The sequence below is a fragment of the Danio rerio genome, chromosome 8 (assembly GCF_052040795.2).
Source record: "Danio rerio strain M-AB ecotype USA chromosome 8, GRCz13ab, whole genome shotgun sequence".
Taxonomy (NCBI): domain Eukaryota; kingdom Metazoa; phylum Chordata; class Actinopteri; order Cypriniformes; family Danionidae; genus Danio; species Danio rerio.
Genome location: NC_141028.1, coordinates 4,509,701 through 4,525,611, shown reverse-complemented (window position 1 = coordinate 4,525,611; position 15,911 = coordinate 4,509,701).

The following is a 15,911-nucleotide window of genomic DNA, read 5'->3' as shown; positions in this document are numbered from 1 at the left end:
AATAATGATAATGATAAAAATGAAAATAATAAAAATAATAATAATAACAACAACAGTAAAACTAATGATAAGAAGAAGAAATAGAAGTAGAATGATGATAATAATAATAATAAAAAGTAATAATAATAATAACTATATTAATATTATTAATAAAAATAAAAATAATAATAATGAAATAATAACAACAACAACAACAACAATAATAATAATAGTAATAATAATGCAAATAATAATAACAATAATAATAATAATAATAATAATAATAATAATAATAATAATAATAATAATAATAGTTTACCCCAAATTATTATAGCTATTGAACATAAGAATATGGATTATTAAAATGAATCAATCTGTTTGGTGTCAAGAAAAATTGTGAAATATTATTAGAAATAAGTAAATGTCTTCTGTTTGAATTAGTTTTAAGATAAACAATGTTTTCTGTAATGCCAAGCTGAATTTTTTGCATAATTTCTTTCATGATCAGTTCAGATATTACTCTGATTTGTTTGTTCATTGTTTGTTTATGTTAGTATTAGTACATTAACTAACATTATTACACGGTATGTTATTCCCAGGTAACAACCAGGAACATTCCATCACCTTGACTGTCAGCGAAAACGTTCATCCATATACTTACGTCCACATTCATATGCATCTTCCTGTCTGTCACGCCACGTATTTGACTGTTTTGGGCCATCTTGTGACTGAATAATATTACATAGGCTAGTATTTGCTTCATTCAAATGGTTTTGTTTCTGTCAGCTTTGTGTTTTTGTCAGTTTGGCATCAATCTTATGACTGAATATTGCGCAGATTAGTGTATACTCCATCAGCTGTTTTTGTTTCTGTCAGCTTTGTGTTTTTGACTGTTTGGCGCCATCTTGTGTGTGACTGAATATTGCGCAGGTTAGTGTATACTCCATCAGCTGTTTTTGTTTGTCAGCTTGTGTTTTTTATTGTTTGGCGCCATCTTGTGTCTGAATAACGCGCAAGTTAGTGTATACTCCATCAGCTGTTTTTGTTTGTCAGCTTGTGCTTTTGAGTGGTTTGCGCCATCTTGTGTCTGAATAATGCGCAGGTTAGTGTATACTTCATCAGCTGTTTTCGTTTCTGTCAGCTTTGTGTTTTTGACTGTTTGGCGCCATCTTGTGTGTGACTGAATATTGCGCAGGTTATTGTATACTCCATCAGCTGTTTTTGTTTGTCAGCTTGCGTTTTTTGTTTGGCGCCATCTTGTGTCTGAATAATGTGCAGGTTAGTGTATACTCCATCAGCTGTTTTTGTTTGTCAGCTTGTGTTTTTAACTGTTTGGTGCCATCTTGTGACTAAATAATAATTCGCAGGTTAGTGTATACTCCATTCAGCGTTTTTTGTTTCTGTCAGCTTTACGTTTAATTAATGAACTAATAAAGGATTACCTCTCAGAAAAATGTTTTGTGTCTAAATGTTATGTTTTGTGGCAAGTAGCCTTGTAATAAGCAGGATGAAGTACGTCCAAAATGGTTGTTTTCACAGAAAACCAAAGTTTAGTCTCTAGTTTGTGAAGTTCAGTTGTACAAAAATGTAAGATTTTTTTTTAAAGGAGGCATGGCACCAAAACTCACCTCTAAACTCAACCGGGGTCAAACAAATCATAGTAAAATAAAGAATGAGATTGTACAAAGTCATACAAAGTAGCCACTAAATCAAAAAGTTACGAATTACTGTGATATAGCATTGATCAGGATACCAATGTCAGATTTTATTCCGCAGTAACATCCTCCGGGTTATTCTTTATCCTTAATACAACCTTATTGTATATATACAGTACTGTGCAAAAGGCCAGCATTAAATTTGTTGTTTTACTGATGGTATAATGGATATGTGCAACCCTTTACCACAAAACCATCAGTCAAAAAAGTCAACATATATTTTTACAAAGATTTATTTTTAGAATTAAGATTTATGCAGGGTGAATAAATGATCTTTCAGCCGATGAATGGTTTGTTAGGATAAGAGTTAGTTTAGAGTTTAAATTATTTTAGTTTAATTGTTTAAAACCTGCTTTGAGCTGGGTTAGGGTTAGGGTTAACCTGCTTTGAGCTGCATTTCTACCATTGTCGTTAGCAAAATTGTCTGAATTGATGGGATTGTGAATGTCCAGACGTATAGATAGGGTTTATTCCAATATGCCAATCCTTCTAGAAAGGACTTCAGTGGTACTAGTTTTCATTTTCAGCATGATAATGATTTAATGATTGTTGTGAAATCCTGATTGGAGGCAGAAAACAGCTTGATGAAAAACAAACAGTCATGAAATGGCCTCCACAGTGTCCAAACCTGACTATTATAGAGGTTATATGAGAACACCTGGACAGACAAAGAAAGATAAGCCACTCCAAACCTAAACATGAGCTCTGGAAAGGGCTAAAAGGAGCCTGACATTATTACACAGCACATAATTACAGAAAAAATCAGGACAAGTAAACAGTTCAAGCTGCTTAAAGAGGAAATGTTGTGCTGGTGTTGTTTTTTTGTACATATTTCCTTCATTTTTATGTTTGTTTTTAAATGATTGATTATACTGTATATTGTGCCAAAGTCTCCAACAAAGCGGTTGTAGTGCTTAGGACTTCTGCACAGCACTGTATAAATTAATATTATAATTGCGTATGACCACTAGTTCAATCCTCCATGTGCTAAACCCAGTGAAGTGTGCTTTGATGGCGCCACCGAGAAAACATGTATTTGTTTGCACGCCCCACACTGCCTCGTCCTCCTATGATTATGCATATGCACCAGGCCTGTGATGTGATCGTCATAAAGCTGACATCTTTAAACCTTTGCGTGAAAAGCCCAAGGGAGCGTTAGATCAGACTTGTGGGGCGAAGCCGCGGAGGAAAAGTCCCTCGTACGCACCAACCGCCTGGAATCGCCGTCACTTTCAAGGGATTTGACTGAACAAATGACAGCATATGGTAGATGCAAGGAGAGCTGGGTATTGTTGTGACTGGGCCTCGAGTGTGTGTATGTGTGTGTGTGTTTTGCAACCCCCTCCAAAAGCATTTCCTCATTGTGTTGCAGACGCGCTTTAATGAGCCTTCAGGAGTTCAGCGGCTGGAAGAGAAAGATCCACACCACACTACTGCTGCTGCTGAAAATACACTCATTTGACTTGATTACTGTATTTAAGGATTCTTTTAGAGGGATTTGTACTTTTATGCAATTACAGTAAATCTGTCTTCTACTAGAGTGCATTTCTGAAGACGAAACAGATTTTTTACTCCTTAAAAATTCATTTAAACGAAAAAAAAAAAGCACAGCATTGCATTTTGTTTACTTCTCTCTTACAGACAAAAATATTAAGTAAAACATGAGGTATAATAGGGATTATTTTGAAGAGGATTTGTACTTTTATGCAATTACCGAAAATCTGACCACTTGAGTGAGTTTCTAAAGACGAAACTGGTGTTTACTCCTTTAAAATAAATTCAGATTAAAAACAATAAGGGAATATGAACTGCATTACATTAGTATATTTAGTTTTCTTCCATCTTAGAGGCAGAAATATTAAGTAAAGTGTTTTATTAAGTAAATATTACATGTAATACAAGTGTAAAATGAAATATTATATTATAAAACATTGTAACAGATGAAAAAAGCACACCATTGCATTTTGTTTTCTTCCGTCTCACAGGCAACAACATTAAGTAAAAAATATGAGGTATAATAAGGATTATTTTGGTGAATTGTGTTACAATTAAATCTGATTACTATTTGAGTATGTTGATTGAGTATATATTGAGTACAAAACTTCAAAATTAATTCAGACTAAAAACAAAAATATAAAAGCACTGCATTACATTAGTATATATTTTGTTTTCTTACATCTTAGAGGCAGCAATATTAGGTAAATATATTTTTATCAAGTAAAAATTAAGTATAAAACAAGTCTAAAATAAAATATTATATTACAAAAAATTATAGGGGATGCAAAAAAATGTTTTATAACACTCAAAAAAGCACAGTATTGCATTTTGTTTACTTCCGTTTCACAGGCAACAACATTAAGTAAAAAATATGAGGTATGATAAGGATTATTTTTGGTGGGATTTGTATTTTTATGCAATTACTGTTAAATCTGACTACTACTAGTGTATATTTCTGAAAATCAAACTGTTTTTTATTCGTTAGTTATAAGTTATTTGAGACTAAAAAGAAAAGAGAAAAAGCCTTGCATTACATTATTATGTTTTGTTTTCTTTCATCTTTAAGGCAACAATATTGAGTAAAAAAATATGAAGTATAATTAAAGTGTAAATATTGTGTAATATAATATTATATTATAAAACATATAATTGATATAAAAATGTTGGTTTTGTTTTTAAAATTATCCATTTTTTATTTGATTAGTAGATTTAAGGATTAATTTGGGTGAGATTTGTATTTTTATGCATTTACAGTTAAATCTGGATTCTACTTGAGTATATGTCTGAAGACGAAACAGCTTTTTACTCCTTCAAAATGAATAAAGTAAATTATTAAATAAGTTATAAAGTAAATATTAAGGATAATAAAAGTGTCATATAAAATATTATATTATAAAACATTATAATAGATACAAAAATGTTTTTATAACACTAAAAAAGCACAACATTGCATTTTGTTTACTTCTGTCTTATAGACAACAATATTAATTAAATATGATGTATAATGATTATTTTGGTGAATTTTGTTACAATTAAATCTGATTACTATTTGAGTATGTTGAGTATATTGAGTTTATATTTAGTACAAAACTTCAAAATTAATTCAGACTAAAAACAAAAATATAAAAGCACTGCATTACATTAGTATATATTTTGTTTTCTTACATCTTAGAGGCAGCAATATTAAGTAAATATATTTTTATTAAGTAAAAATTAAGTATAAAACAAGTCTAAAATAAAATATTATATTACAAAAAATTATAGTGAATGCAAAAAAATGTTTTATAACACAGTTGTTTTTAAATGTTTTTAAAGCACAGTATTGCATTTTGTTTACTTTCATCTCACAGGCAACAACATTAAGTAAAAAATAAGAGGTAAAATAAGGATTATTTTTGGTGGGATTTGTATTTTTATGCAATTACTGTTAAATCTGACTTCTACTAGTGTATATTTCTGAAAATCAAACTGTTTTGTATTCATTCGAAGTTAATTGAGACTAAAAAGAAAAGAGAAAAAGCCTTGCATTACATTATTATATTTTGTTTTCTTTCATCTTTAAGGCAACAATATTGAGTAAAAAAATATGAAGTATAATACAAGTGTAAATACTGTGTAATATAATATTATATTATAAAACATTATAATTGATACAAAAATGTTGGTTTTGTTTTTAAAATTATCCATTTTTTATTTGATAACTAGATTTAAGGATTATTTTGGGTGGGATTTGTATTTTTATTTATTTACAGTTAAATCTGGATTCTACTTGAGTATATGTCTGAAGACGAAACAGCTTTTTACTCCTTTAAAATGAATAAAGTAAATTATTAAATAAGTTATAAAGTAAATAATAAGGATAATAAAAGTGTCATATAAAATATTATATTATAAAACATAATAGATACAAAAATGTTTTTATAACACTAAAAAAGCACAACATTGCATTTTGTTTACTTCTGTCTTATAGACAACAATATTAATTAAATATGATGTATAATGATTATTTTGGTGAATTTTGTTACAATTAAATCTGATTACTATTTGAGTATGTTTAGTATAATGAGTATATATTGAGTACAAAACTTCAAAATTAATTCAGACTAAAAACAAAAATATAAAAGCACTGCATTACATTAGTATATATTTTGTTTTCTTACATCTAAGAGGCAGCAATATTAGGTAAATATATTTTATTAAGTAAAAATTAAGTATAAAACAAGTCTAAAATAAAATATTATATTACAAAAGATTATAGTGAATGCAAAAAATGTTTTATAACACTCAAAAAAGCACACCATTGCATTTTGTTTACTTCTGTCTTATATCAATATTAAGTAATAATATGAGGTATGGGAATTATTTTGAGTGGGATTTGTACTTTTATGCAATTACTGTTAAATCTAACTTCTACTAGAGTATGTTTTTGAAGACAAAACTAGTTTTTACTCCTTCAAAATTAATTCAAACTAAAAAGAAAAGAGAAAAAGTGCTGCATTACATTATTATATTTTATTTTCTTCCATCTTAGAGGCAACAATATTAGATCAAAATATTTTAGTTAAGTATAATACAATGGTAATATAAAATATTATATTATAACTTACTATAATGAATGTTTATTAACACTTATTTTACTGGATTACTGTAAGGATTATTTTGAGTGGAATTTGTAATTTTATGTAATTACAGTAAATGTGACTACTACTAGAGTACATTTCTTAGGATGAAACATTAATTCAAACAAGAAAAAGTACTGCATTACGTTAGTTTTTACATTATTTAGTTTTCTTCCATCTTAGAGGACAATATTAATATATTTTTATTAAATAAACAATAAGTAAAAAACAAGTGTAAAATAAAATATTATATTAAAAAAGATTATAGTAGATGCAAAAATGTTTTTAACACTCAAAAAAGCACAGCTTTGCATTTTGTTTACTTCCATCTTACAAACAACTATATTAATTAAAAATCTGAGGTATAATAAGGATTAATTTGGGGAGATTTGTATATTTATGCAATTACTGTTAAATCTGTCTACTGAGTACATTTCTGAAAACGAAACTGTTTTTTTTTTTTACTTCAAAATGAATTCAGACTAAAAACAAAAATGAAAAAGCGGTGCATTACATTATTATATTTTCTTTTCTTCCATCTTAGAGGCAACAATAATAGATTAAAATATTTTTATTAAGTAGGTGTATCAAGTGTAATATGAAATATTATATTATAACTTATTGTAATAAATGTTTATTAACACTCATTTATCTTGATTACTGTATTTAAGGATTATTTTGGGTGGGATTTGAACTTTTATGCAACTACAGTTAAATCTGACTTATGTCAAGTATATTTCCGAAGATGAAACAGATTTGTTACTTTTAAAAATTAATATAAAGTAAAATATAGAAAAAGCTCTGCATTACATTTGTTTACTTTCATCTTACAGATGAAAAAAATAGTAATAATATAAAATATTATGATATAAAATAAAATAAATACAAAGATGTTACTTTTATTTTTATTTTAAACTGCACTCATTTTACTTGATTACTGTATTTGAGGATTATTTTGGAGAGGAATAGTACTTTTATGCAATTACAGTTTAATCTGACTACTTGAGTATGTTTCTGAAGACAAAACTCATGAATTTTACTTTTTAATTAAAACTAAAAACAAAAAAGTACTGCATTACATTATTGCATTTAGTTTTCTTCCATCTAATATTTTGCACAAAAATATTAAGTAAAAATATAATAATATAAAATATTATATTACAAAATATTATAATAAAATACAAAAATGTTTGGTTTATTTTTAAAACTACACTCAATTTACTTGATTACTGTGTTTGTGGATTATTTTGGAGTTGTATTTTATGCAATTACAGTTAAATCTGACTACTTGAGTGCATTTCTGAGGACGAAACTGATTTTTACTGCTTTATTCATTCATTCATTCATTCATTCATTCATTCATTTTCTTTTCGGCTTAGTCCTTAAATAAAATGTTTTGTTTTTATCACAAAAAAAAAGCACAGTATTGCATTTTGTTAACTGCTGTCTTATAGACAACAATATTAAGTAAAAATATGAGGTATGGGAATTATTTTGAGTGGGATTTGTACTTTTATGCAATTACAGTTAAATCTAACTGTACTCTATGACTAGAGTATGTTTCTGAAGAGAAAACTACTTTTTACTCCTTCAAAATTAATTCAAACTAAAAAGAAAAGAGAAAAAGTGCTGCATTACATTATTATATTTTATTTTCTTCCATCTTAGAGGCAACAATATTAATTAAAATATATTAAATTTAAAATATTTTTATTAAGTAAACATTAAGTATAATAAAAGTGTAATATAAAATGTTATATTATAAAACATTATAATAGATACAAAAATGTTTTTTAACACTCGCTTTACTTGATTATTGTATTTGAGGATTAGTTTGTTTGGGAATTATGCAATTACAGTTAAAATGTTTGCTTGTATGTGTTTGGACTGTGGGGGAAACCGGAGCACCACACCAAGACGAAGAGAACATGCAAACTCCACACATAAATGCCAACTGACCCAGCTGGGGCTCGAACCATCGACGTTCTTGCGACATCGCTACCCACTGCGCCCCCGTGATACCGTACACCTAAATTTTATGTTTTTATTTTGGATGCTATTCATGTAACATCTGAGTAGTGGGGTGACACAGTGGCTCAGTGGTTAGCACTGTCGCTTCACAGCAAGAAGGTCATTGGTTCAAGTCCTGGTTTCCCCCACAGCCACATGCAGGTGAATTGAATAAACTAAAGTGGTCATAGTGTATGGTAGTGTGTGTGTGTGTGTGTGTGTGTGTGTGTCTGAATGTGAGAGTGTTTGGGTGTTTACCAGTACTGGGTTGTGGCTGGAAGGGCATCCACTGCGTAAAACCTAAGCTGAAATAGTTGGCGGTTCATTCCGCTGTGGCAACACCTGATAAATAAGGGACTAAGCCTTATTTATCCTATTTAAGAATGAATGAATGCGTAATATTGATTAACTGCATGCACTTGTATTGTTAGGGTTATAATGTGGGTTAGTTTTAGGGTTAGTTGCATGCAATCATGCTTAATTAATTTTAATACTGTATCAAATACATCAAACATTTTTAAAACGGTTTTAAAATTTAAAATAATAATACGTAATCTTTCTAAATTTATTTTAAGCATAAGCTCATATATTTAATAATAATTAAAATATATTATTTTACTTTTTTAGTTAAAACAATATGTTAAATAATATGCAATTTAGCTTCAAGAAAATTAACCTTGATTTAAGAATATTCACACATTTAGAGAAATACAATTAAAAAAATAAAATAATTAAATTATAAAACATAAATATAGAATACATTTTTATAATAAATATATTAATAAATATGCAATATATTTTCTCTTGTTATCTAATCTACTTAAAACAAGACAGACAGTGCTTTTATTCTTATTCCATGGCGTTTCTTTCTTTGTTATTTTACATTATTTTTCAATTCATTTCACCTCTCAATCATGCATCTTGATGTTAGAATGTTCAGATATCAGTACTGAAAAAATATAATCAATAAAATGTTTTACAGTGTTTGAAACATTTCATTTAAATATGTATTTAATGCAATAAATATAAAGTAAATTCTAAATGTAATCTAAAATATAATAAAATAAATATAAAAAATACTAATGCAATGAAGAATGTTGTTATTTGGTCTTGTCATCCAGCCTGATCTATTTTACGTTTTGCCAGTTTAGTGGCTAATTCGTACGAATTCGTGCGAGTTCAATCATACAAAATTACAATATTACAAATACAATTTTAAAAAGGAGGCGTGGCACCTAACCCCACCCCTAAACCCAACCGTCATTGGGGGATGAGCAAATCATGCAAAATTGTAGGAATTAGATCGTACAAATTCAACAAAAAGTTACAAACTGCCTTGAGATTGTGTTGTTTTATCTGATAGAAATATTGTTTTTTGTTTATTATTAAACAGAAAACAAATAGGATAAAATAAATAAATTAATAATAATAATAAAAGTATTAATTTAATATAGTGTATAAATAATTTATGCAGTTGAAGCCCAAATTATTCGCCCTCCTGTGAATTTGTTTTTCTTATTTAAATATTTTGCAAATGATGTTTTACAGATTTTTTCACAGTATTTCCTATAATATTTTTTCTTCTGGAGAAAGTCTTATTTGTTTTATTTCGACAAGAAATAAAACAACGGCTTTAAGGTCAATACCATTAGCCCCCTTAAGCAATATACAATATATATATATATTTTGTTTGTCTACAGAACAAACCCTCGTTATACAACCCAGGCTCATTCAGAAAACGTACCGCTATATACATTTCTGGAGAGCACTAAATATGTCCCAGGAGCTACATTTTTTGTGAATCCGCTGTATACGCTTTTTCAGATTTTAAATTCTCTTGTGGGTGCCTTTCACGCCTGCTGTTGTCATGTAAATCCACCAGAGGCCGCTGTCAACTGACTGACTGACTGACTGACTGACTGACTGACTGACTGACTGACTGTCTGACCAACCAATGCTCCCACCCACCCCCTTCCCTTAACCCAACCAGGGGTGATTTTGGGGCTTGTAAAACTTTTGAAACAATTTGTTTTCTTAAAAACTAAATCTTTACTGATTTGACTGGTCCATGATTCAAGATGGTGGACACATTTGTGCAGATGTCATAAATACATGCCAATAAAAAATTGTAGACACTCACCGTACAAAATATGACAGAAAACAATGTTATATATATATATATAATGTATAGGTATAATTAATATTTTTAGGTATTTATTTGGGAGCCCTCAGATTTCCTGGGGCTCTAAATTATAATTATAAATATATAGTATCATTATATATCATCTTGCAACTTATTTCACCTTTTATGAATACTCAGACATCAGTAGAAATCCAGACAAATAAATAATAATGATAAAAAAAAACATCAGCAAGTAAGAGGATGATCCCGTTCTGCAGTGCAGTCTATATGGCACGGGCTCCGTCTCCAGCTCACTTCCCTTTCCAGGGCCCTAATCAGCAAAGCAGAGGCCCAGCTGCCCCTCCCAGCCCCTGCCAGGAGTCGCTATCATCTTCTGATCAAATATTAATGCCACGATACTCTACTTGCTCACTAATCCACAGCCAATTAATATTATCTGTCAATTATTTACTGATCCTGAGGTGTGCAGCCAGGTCCCCGGAGGCTACATCGACCAGGGTTCAGAATGCATAATTGACTTCCTCTGCTAAAAAAAAAAAAAAAAAACACCCTCCCTCCTCTCCCCCACGAGCACCAACCGCGCTTTTTATTCTCCCTTCCTCGTCCTCCTGTTTCATCCACTTTCATTTTTTGGCCCCCTTCTTTTATATCTCTCCCTTCCTTTCTTGTTTATGTGTGTCTTTTAAGTCTAAATGGCTGTCTTTGTGGTGTTTTTAGCGAGGGAGCTAGCTAGCGGCAGCATTAACATGGTGTGTCAGAGCAGGAGGAGGAGGAGGAGATGAAGAGTCTCGCTGCTATAGAAGTGAACAGGAGTTACAGAACATACAGAAACCTCTGCAGACCCTGACCAGACCAATGATCTGATGATGGAGAGATGAGAGAGAAAGATCTCTTTATTTTTTCTTCTTTCTTTCTTTCTTTCTTTTTAGATTATTTCATTTATCCATCATATCATATTTCCAACCATCTGTCCATCCATCTATTTTTCCATTTTTCCATTTATCCATCCATCCATCTATCTATCTATCTATCTATCTATCTATCTATCTATCTATATATCTATCTATCTATCTATCTATCTATCTATCTATCTATCTATCTATCTATCTATCTATCTATCTATCTATCTATCTATCTATCTATCCATCCATCCATCCATCCATCCATCCATCCATCCATCCATCCATCCATCCATCCATCCATCCATCCATCCATCTATGTTATGATTTTTTCCATCCATCCACCCATCTCTCCATCCATGTTATGCTTTTTTCCAATCCATCCATCTGTCCGTCCGTCTGTTCGTTCGTTCATTCCTTCGTCCGTCCGTCCATCCGTCCGTCCGTCCGTTCGTTCATTCATTTGTTCATTCATTCATTCATCATCCAATAATCAATCCATCTATCTATCTATCCATCCATCCATCCATCCATCCATCCATCCATCCATCCATCCATCCATTTATTTATTTATTTATTTATTTATTTATTTATTTATTTATTTATCTATCCATCCATCCATCCATCCATCCATCCATCCATCCATCCATCCATCCATCTATCATCCACATTAGGCTTTTTTCCCATCCATCCATTCATCCATCTATCCATTTATTCATCCATCCATTCATCCATCCATCCATCCATCCATCCATCCATCATTCTATGAGTTTTGCCCTTTTTTATCTATCTATTCACACATACAATATTCTGTTTTTCTTTTCTTTTCTTTCTTTCTTTCTTTCTTTCTTTCTTTCTTTCTTTCTTTCTTTCTTTCTTTCTTTCTTTCCAGATTATTCAATCTGTCCATTGTGCCATATTTTCAACCATCCATCTGTTTTGCCATTTTTTATACACACATATATTATGCCATTTTTTCTTTTCTTTCTTTCTTTCTTTCTTTCTTTCTTTCTTTCTTTCTTTCTTTCTTTCTTTCTTTCTTTCTTTCCAAAATTATTCCATCTATCTATTATGCCCTATTTTCAACCATCCATCTCTTTTGCCATTTTTTCCATTCATCCATCCATCCATCCATCCATCCATCCATCCATCCATCCACCTGTCCATTCATCTTTCAGCTATACACACATATAATATGCTATTTTTTCTTTTCTTTTTTCTTTCTTTCTTTTTTTTAGATTAATCCATTTTTCCATCCATCCATCTGTTTTGCCATTTTTTCCATTCATCCATCCATCCATCCATCCATCCATCCATCCATCCATCCATCCATCCATCCATCCATCCATTATGCTTTTTTCCTTCCATCCATCTCTTCATCCATCATGTTCTTTCTTTCTTTCTTTCTTTCTTTCTTTCTTTCTTTCTTTCTTTCTTTCTTTCTTTCTTTCTTTCTTTCTTTCTTTCCACCAGTCTATCCATATGTTAACCTGTCCATCAATCTGTCCTTCCAACTATCATTCTATCTATCATTCTATCAAACATCTATCACAGCTTTTGTCTTTGTATCTACCATTCTCTCTCTCTCTGTGAGTGTGTAATGAGAAGCTTTTCTCTTTACTTTACTACAGCTACAATCACAACAAAGAAGCAGACACACACACACAACTCTCTATCCATCACACACTCGTTCTTTTATCCCCACTGAAGCATAAACAGCGCTCCAGCTTTGTAACTGAGCATCCGCTGTGTATTTGCGTGGTAAAGCTCCAATCACAGGCCTCTGTTGTCATTTTGCGAGGAGTCACATTGGACGCAGACTCATTTGAAGTGCCGTTGATGTGCTCCGGATTATTTGAACTCACTGACACAAATGCCTCAGTCAGCTCTATCTCTAACTAGTTGGACATTTAAATTTTTCGACCTCCAACTAAGACAGCGGCAGAAATCCTCACAGCGAAGGGTTTAAAGGGATAATGCATTCCTCTATTTAATAGGCCATGCAGAGGTGATTTCTGTTGTGCACGCAGAAAAGAACTGTGTGTCATTCTGTGGGATAAAGCAACAAATTACAAATACTCAAATTACTATCCATCCACCCATCCATCCATCTATCCATCCACCCATCCATCCATCTATCCATCCACCCATCCATCCATCTATCCATCCATCCACCCACCCATCCATCTATCCATCCAATCACCCATCCATCTATCCATCTTTAAATCTGTCCATCTATGTGCTTTGTCGACTATTCCATATATTCATCCATCCGTTATGCCCTTTTTTCATCCATCCATCTGTCCATCCATCCATTATGCCTCTTTTCCTTCCATCCATCCCTGAAGGCTTTTAGCTTTCCATCTATCTATCCATCCATCCATCCATCCATCCATCTATCCATCCATCTATTATGTCTCTTTTTGTTCCATCCATCACTTAAGGCTTTTAGCTTTCCATCCATCTATTCATCCATCCACCCATCCATCCATCCATCCATCTATCCATCCATCTATTATGCCTCTTTTCGTTCCATCCATCCCTTAAGGCTTTTAGCTTTCCATCCATCCTTCCATCCATCCATCCATCCATCCAGCCATCCATCCATCCATCAGTCCATTCATCTTTCTATGTGCTGTTTTGATTGTTTTGTCTATCTATCCATCCATCTGTTATGCCCTTTTTCCATCAGTCAATCCATCCAAACATTCATTCATTATGCCCTTTTCTTTCCATCCATCCATCCATCCATCCATCCATCCATCCATCCATCCATCCATCCGTTATGCACTTTGTTTTTTTCATCCATCCTTTTTATTTTATAAATCTATCTATCTATCTATCTATCTATCTATCTATCTATCTATCTATCTATCTATCTATCTATCTATCTATCTATCTATCTATCTATCTATCTGTTATGCTCTTTTTTGCTTTCCTTCCATCAATTAATCATCTGTCTTTCCACCTATCCATCTGTTATGCCCTTTTCCATCTTTCTACGTGCTTTGTCTATTATACAATCCATCCATCCATTTATCCATTTGTTATGCCTCTTTTCGTTTCATCCATCCCTTCAGGCTTTTAGCTTTCCATCCATCTATCCATCCATCCATCCATATATCCATCAATCCATCCATCCATCCATCCATCCATCCATCCGTCCGTCCACCTATCCATTCATCTTTCTGTGTGCTTTTTTGATTGTTTTGTCTATCCATCCATCTGTTATGCCAGTTTACCATCAAGTCATCAATCCATCCATCCATCCATCCATTCATCCATCCATCCATCCATCCATCCATCCATCCATCCATCCATCCATTAATCCATTATGCCCTTTTCTTTCCTTCCATTCTTCCATCCATTATGCCATCATTTATCCATCTGTTATGCCCTTCTTCTTTCTTTCTTTTCATCCATCCATCCATCCATTATGTCATTTTACTTTCCATTTATCCATACATCCATCTTTCTATCTATGTGCTTTTTCAATTATTCCATCCATCCTTTTTCCATCAGTCAATTCATCCAAACATCCATCCATTATGCCCTTTTCTTTCCATCCATCCATCCATCCATCCATCCATCCATCCATCCATCCATCCATCCATCCATTAATCCATTATGCCCTTTTCTTTCCTTCCATTCTTCCATCCATTATGCCATCATTTATCCATCTGTTATGCCCTTCTTCTTTCTTTCTTTTCATCCATCCATCCATCCATTATGTCATTTTACTTTCCATTCATCCATACATCCATCTTTCTATCTATGTGCTTTTTCAATTATTCCATCCATCCTTTTTCCATCAGTCAATTCATCCAAACATCCATCCATTATGTCCTTTTCTTTCCATCCATCCATCCATCCATTCATCCATCCATCCATCCATTCATCCATTATGCCCTTTTCTTTCCTTCCATCCTTCAATCCATTATGCCATCATTTATCCATCTGTTATGCCCTTCTTCTTTCTTTCTTTTCATCCATCCATCCATCCATAATGTCATTTTACTTCCCATTTATCCATACATCCATCTTTCTATCTATGTGCTTTTTCAATTATTTTATCCATCCCTTTTCCATCAGTCAATTCATCCAAACATCCATCCATTATGCCCCTTTCTTTCCATCCATCCATCTATCCATCCATCCATCCATCCATCCATCCATCCATCCATCCATCCATCCGTTATGCCCTTTTATTTTATCTATCTATCTATCTATCTATCTATCTATCTATCTATCTATCTATCTATCTATCTATCTATCTATCTATCTATTTAAGCAAAAGTTAGTACTTTTTTACTCAGAATTTCAGTATTTGAGTATTTATATCAGATGCTTTTATTGTTTAGCAAGTACTGTTACCTCATGATTTTTCAATCCTCCTTCCGCCACTGTTGTCATTTCGCACTTTTAAGAGAGTGGGTGTAGATTTCAGCAACAGAGCTCCGTCTCAGGGATTGTGTGAGCGTGTGTTGCGTGATGGCGCAGAAATCCACAGGGAAGTCTCTGCTTTTATTTTTCACCAACGCTTCACCAT